Source organism: Diabrotica virgifera, chromosome 7 (genome assembly GCF_917563875.1).
Source record: "Diabrotica virgifera virgifera chromosome 7, PGI_DIABVI_V3a".
Lineage (NCBI taxonomy): Eukaryota > Metazoa > Arthropoda > Insecta > Coleoptera > Chrysomelidae > Diabrotica > Diabrotica virgifera.
Genome location: NC_065449.1, coordinates 103,439,071 through 103,455,556, shown reverse-complemented (window position 1 = coordinate 103,455,556; position 16,486 = coordinate 103,439,071).

Here is a 16,486-nt window from a genome sequence, read left to right as displayed (position 1 = left end):
ACAAAGGAAAATAAGTTGTAAAAAATAAAATAGTTTTTTATCCCATCTTGCATAAGTATCTATCTTAAAGTTACCCACTAGAATAATCTGTGAAACATGAAATTGGTAAAAGTTTTACCTCTAGTTTTGTTAAAAAATTGTTTAGTTTTCTCATTTTTAAAATAATGATTTCTTTGAATTGCCAAATATTTTACGATTCCAAAATGAAAGGTATTGATATAGTAACTAGAATTAAGTATGCTCCAAAACAGTAGATACCTACCTTGAAAAAAAAGCTGCAGAGTTAAGTATCCAAAACATACTGGGTGTATCATGAAATTCTCAAAATTTTCAATAAATCTATAGAATATAGGAAGACTGATTTTATATTCTGACAATTTCGTAATACTCCCTGGATATGTTTTAAATAGGTACCTTCTTACTAATCGCTACCTACATTCTAATACCACGTATGAAGATTTTTAGGTGAAACAAGTTAGAGGTTGATTCTGAGTATATTCCCAAGTACGAGAAAACATTATTTCTCGTACTTGTGATTAGAATCATTCAGTAAAGTGTGCGCAATATACTCAGAATCAACCTCTAACTCGTTTCACCTAAAAATCCTCATACGTGGTATTGAATGTAGGTAGCGTAATATTTTTTGTGCCAAATATAAATAATTCTGTATTATTGCTGTTTAAATTCAGATCATAGCAATGGGTTGTTACTTGGAGATTCTGATTGTCCACTGATGAGTCCAGAAATACATATCGCCCTTTTTGTATATGGCAGAAAACAAAACAATTAAATTGATTCAATTGTCCTATCTTACACTGAAGCAATATATTTATAACATAGAGAGAGAAATGAAAATGAAGACAATTTTGAAAATGAATTGCTAAGTATAGACCAGGAATAAGCTAAATTATTGAATTTACTGAAGATGTTTGATAACCTTATAAAAATTTTTGTGTTAAGCTTGTCATGCACGGGGATCTATACTAAAATATATCTCATATCACTCACTATAGTAACGAGTGAGGCTGCATACATGGAACTATAATGTATATTATGGTTCCGTTTATGCAGGCTCACTCATTATTATAGTGAGCACTATGAGATGTAATATATCTATTATAGTATACCTCCTGGTCAGTAACATGCTTTATGGGGAAATAGAAGGATCAATAATATACATGTATCATTTTTTATTCTTTATTTAATTGTCCTTTGTATAATTTAATTTTTAAATTTAATAAATCAATGAATTTTTGTGTCTCTCTTCTGCCCTTTCATTTTCTCTAGCACGCTTGTGTTGTACCTTTTCGTCCTCTTTTTCTATCTGAAGCAATTGAGGTATGTTTAGTATTAGCGTTGTTCTTTCTTGTAATACATTCTCTAGTTTATTATTGGTAGCTTACTACTAGAACTAGCTTTTTTCTTTAAGAACGGAGGATTGAATCTTCTAGATGTTTGTCATATCTGTAACTAATTTTTTTATTTAGAAAAGTGAAAGGTATCTACTAACAAATATTAAAATTAGGTTTTATTCTTGTTATTGGGATTCTTCAAGTTACCATGTAATGTAAATTATCCAATCTTTAAAAATATTGTGTTTTGATATACTTAGTTGGTTATTTCCCTAGTTTACTATTCAATATACCAGTTGGATGGATTATAAATCTGTAGCGTTTTGACGATGATTGATATGTCCATCTAGCCTAATTTTTCAGGAGAGCATTTTGAAAGTTTGAATCATGTTTTGCCAACCCAAAAACGAAAAGTAATCAACATAAGAAATCAAGTAATATATCAAGTTCTGGCCTACCTAATACAGTAGAACCCCGATTATCCGTGCTCCTCGGGACCGAAGGTGGCACTGATAATTGAAAAGCACAGATAATCCGAACATGTATTTCATATTATGTATAATACGTACGTATACACATACATAATATATACACATACATAATATGTATGTGTATACATAGATATTATTATGTACCTACTATAAAGAGATAACAGAAAAAAATAAATCTTTCATTATGAGTCTCTCTTTCATCATATAGAGTCAAGTGATTTACGATGACGCTATTTTGATAAAACCTCAAAAATGCAACTTGAGTAATAGAAAGCCCACCCAGATAATCGGGGTTCTACTAAGTAAGTTAAAAGGGGACATAACTTTTATACAAAAGATATGTGGAACAAAGGGGTTTTTACCTTCATCATACACATACCAAACTCCACCATCTTGAAGAAATTTTACTAAATAGCATATCAAGCAAATAATCTCATTCTGGCTAAAATCGGACATAAAATCAAATTTTTGCCTTACCACTACAGAAATATAGTATTGAATTTAAATAAAAGTTTTCCCCACATTAACAAATTTTTACATCATTGAACAGTTAATAGATATTAATAATATAATATGTTAAAATTATTAATTATGTAAACAAAATTACCACTGCATCTGTTTCATTAGCTAGCTTGTCTTTATTTAAACTTGTCTTTGTCTTCTTTACATACAAATCAACAGTTTTCCACTAATTTAAAATTTATTTACCTCTCTTGTTCAAGTTCTCCAGTAAACTTTTTCACTATAATCAATGTTTTCTTTCTAAAACAATATTGTTTGATTAAAATATGGAAATGTATTTCTAAACCTTATGACTATGACTGTATATACTTCTTATTTTAAGTTGTAATTCTTTGATTTACTTACATTTCCTTCTTCCAAAATGGAAATTACATCGAGAAAATCATCTTGGCTTGATTATGTGAATCTAATTATGTTAGGTTAAGTTAAAGCTGAAATTATAAAAATAAACACAAAAATCAGGTGTGTTCCGAATCCAAACTTACTTTTAAGCTTATCTACCGGATAACTAACTGGAACATAAATTGACGTGAAAAGACGGGTACATTTTATCTGGCGAATAAATATTTATCCTCCAGATAGCTAACTGCCAGATAAGAGCATATTTATTCGGAGGTGAAAAGACCGGGCCTTAATTTTTTAGGACATTGAAAAACCTTCAAAATTCCGATTTTTGAAAGTTAAAAACTTGATTTGTTGCTACACAAACTGCAAAATAAGTGAAAATCATTATTTGTTAATAACTTTTACTATAAGTACCGTAAAACGTTTTACCCAAAGTTGGATATTGGGGTACTTAATAAACCCCTTAAAATTTAAGACCGATCCGCTAATTAGTTTAAAAGTTATTCCATTTGTTTATCCCAGAGACTTTAATTTGCAACAACATAAGACAGAAAATAATGAAGATAGGGCAATTCTGCGTATGCCAAATGATAGTAGTCAAATGAATAACTTTAAAAATATTGTCCGTAGAAAAAATCATTTTACATGTTCGAAAAGCTGGTATTTTACACGACATTTTAAAAATGTACCTAGTTTAATTGGTGACTAGTCGTGGTAAGTGAAGGGGGAGCAGGGATCCGACAAATGCACGAGTTCAAAAACTAAAAAAGCCAACTTAAAACATAAAACTACTATCATTTTCTATATCTCGGGATCTACTGAATACATTTTGATCTTTCTTTTTTAATTAGTATGTAATTTTTCTGTACATTACAAATATGCAATTTGTCTAGACATTTATTAATTAATAAACAGTCTAATTTGTTTAAAAAAATTTTGAAAAAATAATTTTTCCCAAAAATCCATGTTTTTAATCATACTATCATTATTAATCGTAGAAAAAGTTAAGGTATGCTTTAATAAATAAATTATCTTCAATAAATAATTATCTAACAAAAATAATTTATTTATTAAAGTGTACCTTAACTTTTTCTATGATCATTAATGATACTATGATCAAAAAAATAGATTTTTGGAAAAAATAATTTTTCAAGAATAATTGATTAATCACATTAAACTGTTTATTAATTATTAAAGGGCCTAGCCGGGTAAGATGATGAAAAGTGCCCCCTAGTCGATTCGAATTCCATATAGGTCAACGTTTAGCATATATATAGAAACTAACTTTCTGAAATTTTTAGCCCCCTAGGTGGTCATGTGACCCACCTAGAACCTAATTAGGGTTTTTATGTTTTTATTTTTTATCTCAGCCGCATCGAGAACTAGCGAAAAACTTTAAATAAAAAAGTTGTAAGCTTTAAAAAGTTCTGTCCGAAAATTTTTTTTTTTTAATTTTTGGCGGGAAATTTAAATTTTAGAACGATTTTAAAATTTTAAATGAGTATAAAAAAATAACTAAGACATTCGTTTTCACGAAAAAAATATGTAACGTGTATTTTTGCATAATGTTTCACCCTGAATTTTTTCAAATTTTTAAAATTGGTGAAACGCACCTTTAAAAATAAAAAACTGCATTTTTTCGGTTTTTTTTTTCGTTTTTTGATACAATTTTATACATATTTTTCAAAAAAGGTAACACCGTTACTGCTGTAGGTAAAAAACTGAAAAATAATTGGGGTTTGCTTAATAAAAATTTTTTGTAACGCCATCCATTTTCAAGATACACATTGAAGAAAACAAAATTTTACACATTTTTTACGATTTTGCCGAAACTACTGGAAACATTGTAATAAAATTTGGCGAGTTTTAAGAGGTAGTTGTTGTGCATTTTTTGACATACAATTAAGAATTTTATATTTATCATTGGCGCGCATAGGGGTAATGGTCTGAACATTTTAAAGAAAAAAGATAGTACGCCACTGACATATTTAAAATTAACAATCGTTTTTGAATTCCTCGTTCAATTTGTGACAAAAAATCTATCTTCCTATTTTTTCATACGACGCGCCATTTTTATTCAAAAAATAAAACATCTTAACCCTTACAAAGTCTTCGAAGTTCTATGAAATAAAATAATACTATTATGTAGTAGTTTCTACATTGTATCTACATAAACTCGTACATCCATTATAAAAACTAATTCGAATACTTTGGAAGCGTTAAGATATTTTATTTTTTGCCGCAAAACGCGCCTCGTATCAAAAAATGAGAAGATAGTTTTTTTTATCGCAAATGGCACGAGGAATTAAAAAATGATTGTTAATTTGAAATATGTCAGTGGCGTACTATCTTTTTTTCTTAGAAAAGTTCAGACCATTACCCCTAAGCGCGCCAATGATGAATAATATCAAATCCTTAATTGTATGTCAAAACATGCACAATAACTACCTCTTAAAACCCGCCAAGTTTTATTACAATGTTGCCAGTAGTTTCGGCAAAATCGTAAAAAATGTGTAAAATTTTGTTTTCTTCAACGCCCTGTATCTTGAAAATGGATAGCGTTACAAAAAATTTTTATTAAGCAAACCCCAATTATTTTCAGTTTTTTACCTACTCCAGTAACGGTGTTACCTTTTTTGAAAAATATGTATAAAATTGTATCAAAAAACGAAAAAAAACCAAAAAAATGCGGTTTTTTATATGTAAAGGTGCGTTTCACCAATTTTAAAAATTTGAAAAAATTTCAGGGTGAAATATTATGCAAAAATACACGTTATATATTTTTTTCGTAAAAACGAATGTCTTAGTTATTTTTTTATACTCATTTAAAATTTTAAAATCGTTCTAAAATTTAAATTTCCCGCCAAAAATTAAAAAAAAATATTTTCGGACAGAACTTTTTAAAGCATACAACTTGTTTATTTAAAGTTTTTCGCTAGTTCTCGATGCGGCTGAGATAAAAAATAAAAACATAAAAACCCTAATTACGCTCTAGGTGGGTCACATGACCACCTAGGAGGCTAAAAATTTCAGAAAGTTAGTTTCACTATATATGCTAAACGTTGACCTATATGGAATTCGCATCGACTTATGGGCACTTTTCATCATCTTACCCGGCTAGGCCCTTTATAAACAAATTGCATGTTTGTAATGTACGTTGAAATTACATACAAATTAAAAAAAGAAAGATCAAAATCCATGAGTTGATCCGGAGATACAGAAAATTGTATTATTTAGTTTGAAATTGCTTTTTCGGTATTTTAACTCGGTGCATTTGTAGGTTCCCCCTAGTAACCGTTTGAACTACATTTTTGAAAATTCGTAGAGTATGCTGTGGAGGTACAATGTTTGTGAAATTTTTTTAACAAAAAGTGCAAATCCCATTGTTTAAAATGGCATCAATGAGATTTCTTAATTATTATAAACAAATTACCTGTGAATTAAAAAAAACCCATGGCTAACTTTGTCCCAAATGAACCCAGGCTAAATTTTTTTATTTGAAAATTCGTGTTAAAATAGCTTTTCTAATATATAAAAATATTGTTTCTACGCGCAATATTTTTTTTTTAATTTTAAAAGTTATTCTCAATGTTTATAAACTACAAAATTTCAAAAATTTGGTATTAGGATTTTTGACTATATTAATTAATTTTTTGAATACATTTTCATACTATCACTCTTCTACTTTAATTTGGCATACTCAGAATTGCCCTATATTCATTATGTTTTGTCTTATGTTATTGCAAAATAAAGGTCTCTGGGCTAAACAAATACAATAACTTTTAAACTTATTAATGGATCAGTCTCAAATTTTGAGGATTTGGTAAGTACCAAAATACCCAACTTTGGGTGAAACCCTAAAATTCTAAGTTAAATTTAGTAAAAGTTATTAACGAATATTGATTTTCGTTTATTTTGCGATTTGCAAAGTAACAAATTGACTTTTAACATTCAAAAATCGTTATTTTGAAGCTTTTTCAATGTTCTAAAAAAATCAAATTTTGTAATTTTATGTCAACTATTTTTAATGGGGTGCAAAAAATCGCGTTTTTTGCACGAAATTGTTAATAATTAAAAAATGGACGCAAGCTTTAGGCAGGAAGCAGGTAGGTTTTCTTCCTATAGGTCTACAATAACTAAAAAAGTAGTCAGCTACCTGGATATTTGAGTGTCCTCAGAAAATCCTTATTTCTCTGGACTATACAGTGATGAGCGCGCTAATAACCGGCAAAATAGCACAAAAGATGGAACACGTATTAAGTTGTGAGATAAAAAGAAATGAAACTAGTCGAGCTGTTTATAGACCCTTAGGATGCGGACTGCGTCGCCATTTCGCCGTCGCCGTTTCGCCGTCGTGCCAGTTCGCCGTCGGCGGTTTCGTCGTCGCCATCCCGGCATTGGTTAAGTTTACAAGAACGTGATAACATACTAACTTTTTTTTATACTAAATGTCAGTGTAAATAAAATGCTGATGTTGCTAGTAAAACCACGTAAAACCAAGTTATATTTTCGTATTTAACTATACATTGTTTTCGTCTGAAAAATAAAATATTTACAGTATTAGAAATATTTAAAAAGTTACATTTCATAATTATGGGCAAGTCCTCTAAGATATTCTAAAATATCTCCATCGGCATTGAAGTTTCGGACTAATCTTAATATTGAGAAAAGGGATTTCAATTTCAATTATTGTTTATACTGTATCAAAAATAAAAAACTTCATTATGCAAAAGTGATAGTATATAATCGTTCGGAAACCATTCAAAACTTATATACAAGTAATGATCATCCCGAAATTATAAGTACGAATGCTAACAATGAAATGGCGACGGCGAAATGGCTCGATGGCGAAACGGCGACGGCGAAATGGCTCGACGGCGAAACGGCGAAATGGCGACGGCGAAACGGCGACGGCGAAACGGCGACGGCGAAATGACCTAGACCCGGATGCGGACTTAACCGGACCAGGATGAGTCTACTTAACCTCAAAATGCATTTTTCTTTATTTTTTTGGAAAAAGTGTGTAACTTTTTTGTGAGATGGCTGCAGGTCTAATTTTTTTTGTGTATTTTATCAAAAACTATGTTTTAAATTTTTTTCATAGGTGCGCCACCTTTAAAAACCCAAAAACACTGGGTCAAATCTACCCATAACAAATCTAGGTTCTACAACCTTCCCAGAATTTTTAGAAGAATCTTTTTTAAGAACGATTTCCGGAGTGGAAATCGAAACGTCATACATTAGTTAATAAAAAATGTAAATGTAATAGATGTAGGGCAGTCAATGAGAGCAAGAACAGGTTATTACCTCCGAATTCTATCCTACTGCATGGATTTTAATGAAATTTTAGGAATAGCCTGAAAATATCTCCTTATTCAAAGTCTACCCTATGCCGATGTGTGCTTTTGTCTTGGGGGCGGTTCCCTCCCCTTCTCGGGGGTGGAAAATTTTTTGGTTAAACAACTACGGAAGTTGCTAGAGAACCTAATTCTACGCAAAAACTGTTCTTAATTTTTTTTCGAAAACTCAATACTTTTTGAGTTATTCGTGGTTGAAAATTGGCCATTTTCATTGAAATATAACACCTATTCAAACGGTTTTTTGCGAATACCTTAAAAACAATGCATCTAACTAAAAAAATTATATAACACATTTTTGTAGCTCATAAAAAAACAAAGAGATTCGTTCCTTCTACAATCTTCTAGTTATAACACAAAAAAAAGATGGTAGGTAAAAAGGATTTGTTTTTTTTTCTGCATGCTCAAATCAGTGTATTCAACTTGAAATAACAGAGAAACGGTCGATTTTAGGTGTATAATGCTTCCAATACCTTTTATTGGTCTTGAAAAGTCCTTTCAAATAAGCAATATTAAATGTCGATTACATTCAAACTAAGCGAGATATGCCGAAAAAATTAATGACTAACGAATTTTAAGAAAAAAATTGAGAAGTATATTTAACCCCTCATTCACAAGAATTTAAATGCATCGTTTTCCTCTACAATACATTTTACTATAATGTTATTTTTATGTTCAAAAAGTTGAGCGGGTTTAAAATGAATGGTTTTTGAAAAAATAAAATCAAATTATAGAGCGCATATTTAAATTTTCTTAAAAATCTTTCTTTTTCTCCATGTAACTGGAAAATGATAAGAGATACTGTTATAAAAAATAAAATCAAAATATTTATCTAGAAGAAACCTACATTTTTGTATGGCATCTTTTTTTGGCATCTCTTATCATTTTCGAGTTACATGTAGAAATAGGAAGATTTTTAAGAAAATTAAAAATACGCTCAATAATTTGATCTTATTTTTTTTTCAAAAACCTTACTTACTTAAGCCGTCCTCTTGTACCTTACGGTGTCGAGGTAAGTGGAGAAATGAGACGTCTCCATGCCTTTCGGTCGGTAGCTAGTCTTTCTGCTTCTCTCCACCCAATATTTCTTTTTCCGCAAGCCTTTCCAATATTTGCATTCCACGTTCTTGCTGGCCTGCCTCTTCTTCGTTTGTTGTCAGATGCCGCTTTCCATACCCTCTTTACAGTTCTACCTTCACTCATTCTCGCCATATGTCCGAACCACGATAACTGTTTCGTTTCAAGTCTGTCTAAGGTCCTTCCAACACCGCACCTTTCACGTATGTCTTCATTTCTTATACGATCACGTCTGGTCACCCCGGATACCATTCATTTTAAACCCGCCCAACTTTTTGAACATAAAAAGAACACTATAGTAAAATGTATTGTAGAAGGAAAACGATGCATTTAAATTCTTGTGGATGAGGGGTTAAATATACTTCTCATTTTTTTCTTAAAATACGTTAGTCATCAAATTTTTTACAGTTTATCTCGCATAGTTTGAATGTAATTGACATTTAATATTGCTTATTTTAAAGGTCTTTTCAAGCACAACAAAAGTTATTGGTAGCATTATACACCTAAAATCGACCGTTTCTCTGTTATTTCAAGTTAAATACACTGATTTGAACATGCACCAAGAAAACAAGTTTTTTTCACTTACCATATCTCTTTTTGTGTTATAACTAGAAGATTCATAAAGGAAAGAATCTCTTTGTTATTTTATAAGCTACAAAAATGTTTTATATGGTTTTTTTAGTTAGATGCATAGTTTTTAAGGTATTCGCAAAAAAACGTTTGAAAAGGTGTTATGTTTCAATGAAAATGGACAATTTTCAACCAGGAATAACTCAAAAAGTATTGAGTTTTCGAAAAAAAAATATAGAACAGTTTTTGCTCAGTATTAGGTTCTCTAGCAACTTCCGTAGTTATTTAAGCAAAAAATTTTCCACCCCCGAGAAGGGGTGGGAACCACCCCCAAGACAAAAGCACACATCGGCATAGGGTAGACTTTATTTCTTGGGCTATTCCCTACTTACTGTGAAAATATTACGTAAATCGATGTAGTAGGATGGAATTCGGAGCGACATACCCTCATTGACTGCCCTAATGAGCTTTAATTAATATTTAGTTACCTAACTCACACATCAAAAAAATTTCTGCAACAGAAATACCTAGAAACATTTAAGATCTTACAAACACTCTCACTGACTAAAAATTGTCACATTTATAAAACCGTAAAACCCCCAGACACGGGCATTTATTCAACGATTACGGAAAATGGCCAACTCAGTTTTCGAGGATATGTTAAAGGTGCTATAAAGATCCTTTTTTCATGGAGACTCGCGTCTCTCTAGGTTCTGCTTGTCTACGCTCATAAAAGCGGATCCCTTTGAATTTCTGAAAATGGCAACCGAGATTCGATCACGTAGCACGTGACACACACCTACTGTACTATCCTGCAATTACAGGTTCGCTCAAACTCAGTATGGCCATTCCTCCAAACAGCAGAAAAATAAAAATGCGCATATTACGAATTTTTATGCGAACATCTTAAAACTTAATTATACTCAATAATGTTGAAAATTTGAACCATGTTAATGCATTTATTCGACATCCAATGAATGAGTCTAATCCTTTCAATACAAGCATTTTGTCCACATTGGTATTTAAAATTGATTATTTTATTAATTTTATGAATATATAAAATTAACATTAAAAAATATTTCTGGGTTTTTAATTCTTATTATCTGCCTGTGGGTCTTGTTTCTTAGTACAAGCACAGAATAAATAACTACACAGAAGCGAAACTCCTACCGAAAACGGTAACATAATTTTCATGCTCATGTGTCAACGTAACTGGTGCAACCTCACTTTTGCGCCTGACCTGACAGTTGTTTATAGTTAAATTTTATATTTATATATGTTTTATTTTATATTTTATAGTTAAATTTTATATTTCATATTTAATTAATAACTACTTGTCAAAAATATTACCTAATTTGGAATGGTCTATTCCTTAGAACATCAAGTTCTATTCTGTAACTGGTGCACAAGGTCAAATATTTCGGTCCCAACTAAATCAATGGAAACGACAGTCAGATTCGCTTCTGTGTGGTTATTTATTCTGTGGTACAAGTAGCATTCGACCGAGTACAACATGATACACTTTTCGATTGACTGCGGGTAGCAGGACTTGGTCACTACGATATAAGACTGCTAAAATACTTATACTACAATCAAGTAGCCTCTATTAAAAATGGGAGATGGTAGTAATGAAAACCTACCCATCAAACGTGGAGTACAACAGGGTTATGTTTTTATAATCCAGTCTTTTTATCTGTACTTTGAAGAAATCTCTATGCTTGGAATGACAGACAAGATGGAGTAAGATTAGGCGGAGAAATAATCAACAATATCAGATACTTTCATGATACCGCCATTCTTGCTGAAAATTTACACGATCTCCAAACATTGGCAAATCTAGTCAGTGAAGCAAGATATCGGAGAGGTCTTAAAATCAACATTTCAAAGACAACGTGGATGGCAGCTGCAAAGATTAATATAGATCAAGGTTTTTTTCAAATACCTTGGCAGCTAGGCAAATGTACTGTTATATTCCTATTTGACATAAGAAATAAAAGTCTATAGTTATATTTAAAATTCAAATAAAAATAAAGGTTTTCGTTTTTCTCGACCGCGGGCATGTAAATTTGGAACACCCTGTATAAAACAAATTTTGTATAGGTAGTTTTTAAGAAAGTGTTTCGGAGAAGTGTTTACGAACCCCAGGAACAATACGACTCAAGTAAACAATTAGAGTGATGTTTAAAAAGAAAGATATTCGACACCGATAACTCATATTCTAGTAAATAAGACAATAGGTTATTAAATTTGTAAAGAGGATTAATGTGGAAAGTAAAATTGAAATGGGGAATATTATTTTTTCTTGAAATCCATTAAGATATTTAGAAAAAGGAAAGTTTGTGTTGGTAAATACGGATAATTGAAAGTTGCTTTGGATTGGTTGATTTTTGAATGCTGGAAGGGGTATTTGGAAGGAGGAGAATGAATGAGCAATGAGAGTCAGTGTTTTTGAGCGATCGAGAGGCGAAGTCCAGTTTTCGAGAAGAGTGTACACAAAAGTGAAACGCCGGGTTGGTTAGTTTTGTCTTTAAAAAAATAAAAAGTAAGATATCGTGGAACGAGTGATAGGCCGAGTCGAGATAGTATATAACTCCTTGAGTCTAGAGTATCCCGGTTTTGTTGAAGTGTTTGAAAAAGGTAGAACACGGCATCAGGAGAAGGCAGGAACGAGGGCTGGACGAGGCTTAGTTTTCAAAGGAGCAGAGGCATTACTGGAAGACTTGGACGAGTCTTTGGATCGCAACCCAAGCCAATAGGAAACGTGTTTTGTGTGAAGACATTGTCAAATCATCAGTAAAGGTCAGTCTATTTTGTTATGACATGAATGTCTGGTTTGTGTATTAAATAACACATTAAAAATTGAGCAACACAATCACTATAAAAATTTCATCAAACCTCAATCAATTTGTTACTGATAAATCATAATAGTTCATTATAAATAAAATAAATTTGGAGACAAAAAGAAATAAGATTCCTATTTTTGTAATTGTTGTATTAAATAAAGATAGAAAGATAAGATATTAGAAATATTAAGCAGTTATTGCCATTTAGAGAAAATCAACGATTTTTATAATTTCTAATTGAAATCCGTATGTGTGTATTATTTTACTCTCTTTTATCTATCCCGATTAGGAACCCACTGAGAAATACTTTGAAGCCACGAAAGTAAGTAATTGATATTATAATTTAGCCCTGAGATTGACACTATATTGGTATTTGATCTGTTTGATTAATGAGATAATTATTGATTAATTAATTAAGATAAATTACATCTGAGAACATCATTAGATTTCAAAAGTAAGATCACAACAGTACATTGTGACTCTAATGAAGAGATAATAACCAGAATCGAAATATCACGTACCTATGGCTTTTATGACCTGAACCCAATTTTATGTAAAAGAAACCTGTCGATCCCTATTTATTTATTTATTTATTTATTTATATGTATTTACGAGCAAAGCTCATTGCAATAAAACATTACAGAAGATATGAAGAACTAACAAAATATTACAAATATACGTAAAATACAATAAGATACAATAAACACTACGACAATAAAGCAAGTCAAAAAGTAAAAATAACAGGTAAAGATATATAATCACAAGTTTAAAATATTCAAGAACATAAAACTAGAGGGTGCAATCCTTTAGCGTTTTTAAAAATCGCGAACTATCCGCAAAGAAATCCACACAATTGGAGCAAGCATTTGCCTGTCTAGAAACCCTCGAGATGAAAGAATTTGCAGTGAAGTTAGTTCTGCTGATGGGAGTATGAAACGTAGATCTTGAACGTGTGATTCTGGAGGAAATATGTAAACCTACTTCCTCCAGGAGCTCAGGGCAGTCGTGAATTGAATTTATAATATTATACAACATGTACATGTCCTTCTTTTTCCGTCTGCTTGATAAGGTGTCAATGTTAAATTCTCGTTCAAGATCCATATAATTCCAGTCTCTACGGTTTGTTTTGAATGCGACGAACCTAAGGAATAGGTGCTGGATCCTTTCAATCTTACAGTTGTATGTCTCATAGGCGGGTGACCAGACGCAAGATGCATATTCCACGATTGGCCTCACCATTGCACAGTACAACAGTTTAAACGATCTCAACTGCTTAAAGTCTTGGGAGCATCTTTTAATAAAACCTAACAGTTGAAGCGATTTTGAGATGATATTGCTTATATGAATATTGAAAGATAGTCCAGAGTCAAGTGTAACTCCAAGATCTTTTATGGATGTGACTGTTGTGATATTTATATCACCTATTTTGTATGTGAAAGAGATAGGACTTTTCGAACGCGTGAATGAAATGTGAAAACATTTGCAGGAGTTGAGAACCATGTCATTGTTGCTGCACCATTCATTCAACCGATTCAAACCGGAAACCTATTCGCATGAAGGTCCTGAAATGTTCTATCCTATTGTATGGTTGTAAGACATGGACGTTAAAAATCACAATGCTAAACAAATTAGAAGCATTCGAATTGTGGTGCTATTTTATATTCTTCAAATGACAAATCCAGAACGTCTGTTCATATCCGTCATAAAGAGGAGAACAGAATACTTCGGCCATATAATAAAGTACCTAAATACCATCTACTTTGTTTTATAATGTTTACATGGAAATCAGGTTGCTCATGGTTGTCAGGTTACTCATTCTCCGAAGTAAAACAACACGCACAGAAGAGAAATAATTGGACAGAAATAGTTAAACGAAGTGCATGACGGCACTACATCCTTAGGAATGAGAAAGATAGCGTAGGAGGAAGAAAATAATGCGTTGGAGAGAGATTTCCACCAAACCCCTCTTCAAAGGTATGAAGATTTTTAGTGGTAGAAATGCTACATTACTATCCGGTATGGAAAAAGCGGTGTTTTTTAAAGAGTTTCTCATCCGGTTGTAACAAAGTTGTTCCTAAGAAATTACAGATATTTCAAAACTTATTTCCTGATTTATTTATTTATGTTGTTTGTTAGTATGTGTTAATTAATTAATATCTTTCTAAACTTTTGGTGGAATCGTTTACTCACGAAATCAGAATTCTATTCAGAACCTTTTCAAAAAGAAAATAAATCCTGCTAACATGCAAGTATTCGAGCCAATCATTTTGCAGATAATTGTTCGTTCACCGCAATTGTTATACCTGCTCTGACTGCGTAATTGCAAAGGACAGTTTATTTCAATACGAACAATGTATTTTGCGTTTCAGCGCTGACTATTTTGAATTCTATCGACGTATTTGAGATAAAACCTAGTTGACTGGTATCACAGTTTTACTTCAATGAAAGCTTTTAGTATAATTTTTTACTTTTTGCTGAATTCGCCTGATTCTCTATATTTTAGTTTTAAATAGCGGTAGTATAACATGTATCCACCAGTAAGCTTACAAAAGGCGAAAAAGTAGTATAATGGTGTGTCCGCATTGGTAAATTTTTTGTGCATATTGAACTAATGGTTCGTCGCAAGAATTTGCGTCGTAAATTTTTACCAGTGAGAACGCAGTGCTCAAATTATTTGATCTTCGCTCGAAAACTATAACCGATGGAGCGTGTGCGTTGTGTGCGTCGAAAATTCTTGCGTCCGATTTATGCGACGAACACGTCCACACTAGCACAATTTACTTCGAGCACGCAAATATTTGCGACGAACAGCTGGTACGCACGAAAAATTTACCAATGCGGACGCAGCATTAGGAATAGAGTTGGTATAATTGCTGGTAGCGAAATGAAAGATAACGTAGTAGAAGTTGTAATAATAAGTGATAGAATAATGTCAGCGAAATTTGTGCTTGATAAAGAATTGTTGAATGTGGTACTTATGTCTGCTCTTTAAATCGGACTGGATGAGAATGAAAGAATAGCTTATTATGATCAACAAAATGTGTATGAAATAATATGTGTGAGATCATGAAAGGAAGTCGTAATGCAATTTGGAGCACTGTAGCCAGTATTATTAGAGAAACTGCTATTGAAATGGTTTACTTTTACTTCACTGAAAAATTATAGGAAAGAAGTTTAACAATAAATAGACATGGTGGTGGTCAAACGAGATTCAAGACAAAATAAAGGAGAAGACAAAATTTTATAAACAGTAAACAGTAGCAAAACACAGATCTTCAAAACTATACGTTCACCAAACAAAATAAATTTTCATCGTTGTTCCGTTAAACCCAATATTTCTTGAGATATTTCATGTATGTTTATGTTTGATTTATGTAGTTATATCTTCTTGTATAAACAAAATTGCACTTTCAAGCAAACTCCAATTCTACTTTATGCTTGTTTCGGTTGTTGCAGGTTCAGTGTCTCTATTATGTTTTAGGCAGTTGTTCTTCTGTTTGTAAGAAATTGTTTTATCTGAAGCTATTTCCTTGTGGCATGTAGTGCAGTCACTGAAGGTTTTCACCTCTGATTTCGTTGAACCTCCATAGATTTTTATGAAAATTGGTGAGTAATTAGAGGATACCTTAAGGAACAAAGGTGACATGATGCCAACTTGCGCTTTTACCCTGGGGGTGGATGCCACCCCTTCTCGGGGGTGAAAATTATTTATTAAAAATAATACCATAAGTCGATAAGGGACAAATTATAAGCAAAATTTGTTATATATAAAGTTATTAAAATAAATCAACACTTTTTGAGTTATTAAACACCAAAGATTTTATTTTTTCGTAAAAAAATGCATATTTTAAATCGGTTTCTCACGTATAAATCAAAAACTGTAAACTTTTACAAAAAAGTTGTTATTACTGAAATTAAAGATAATAAAA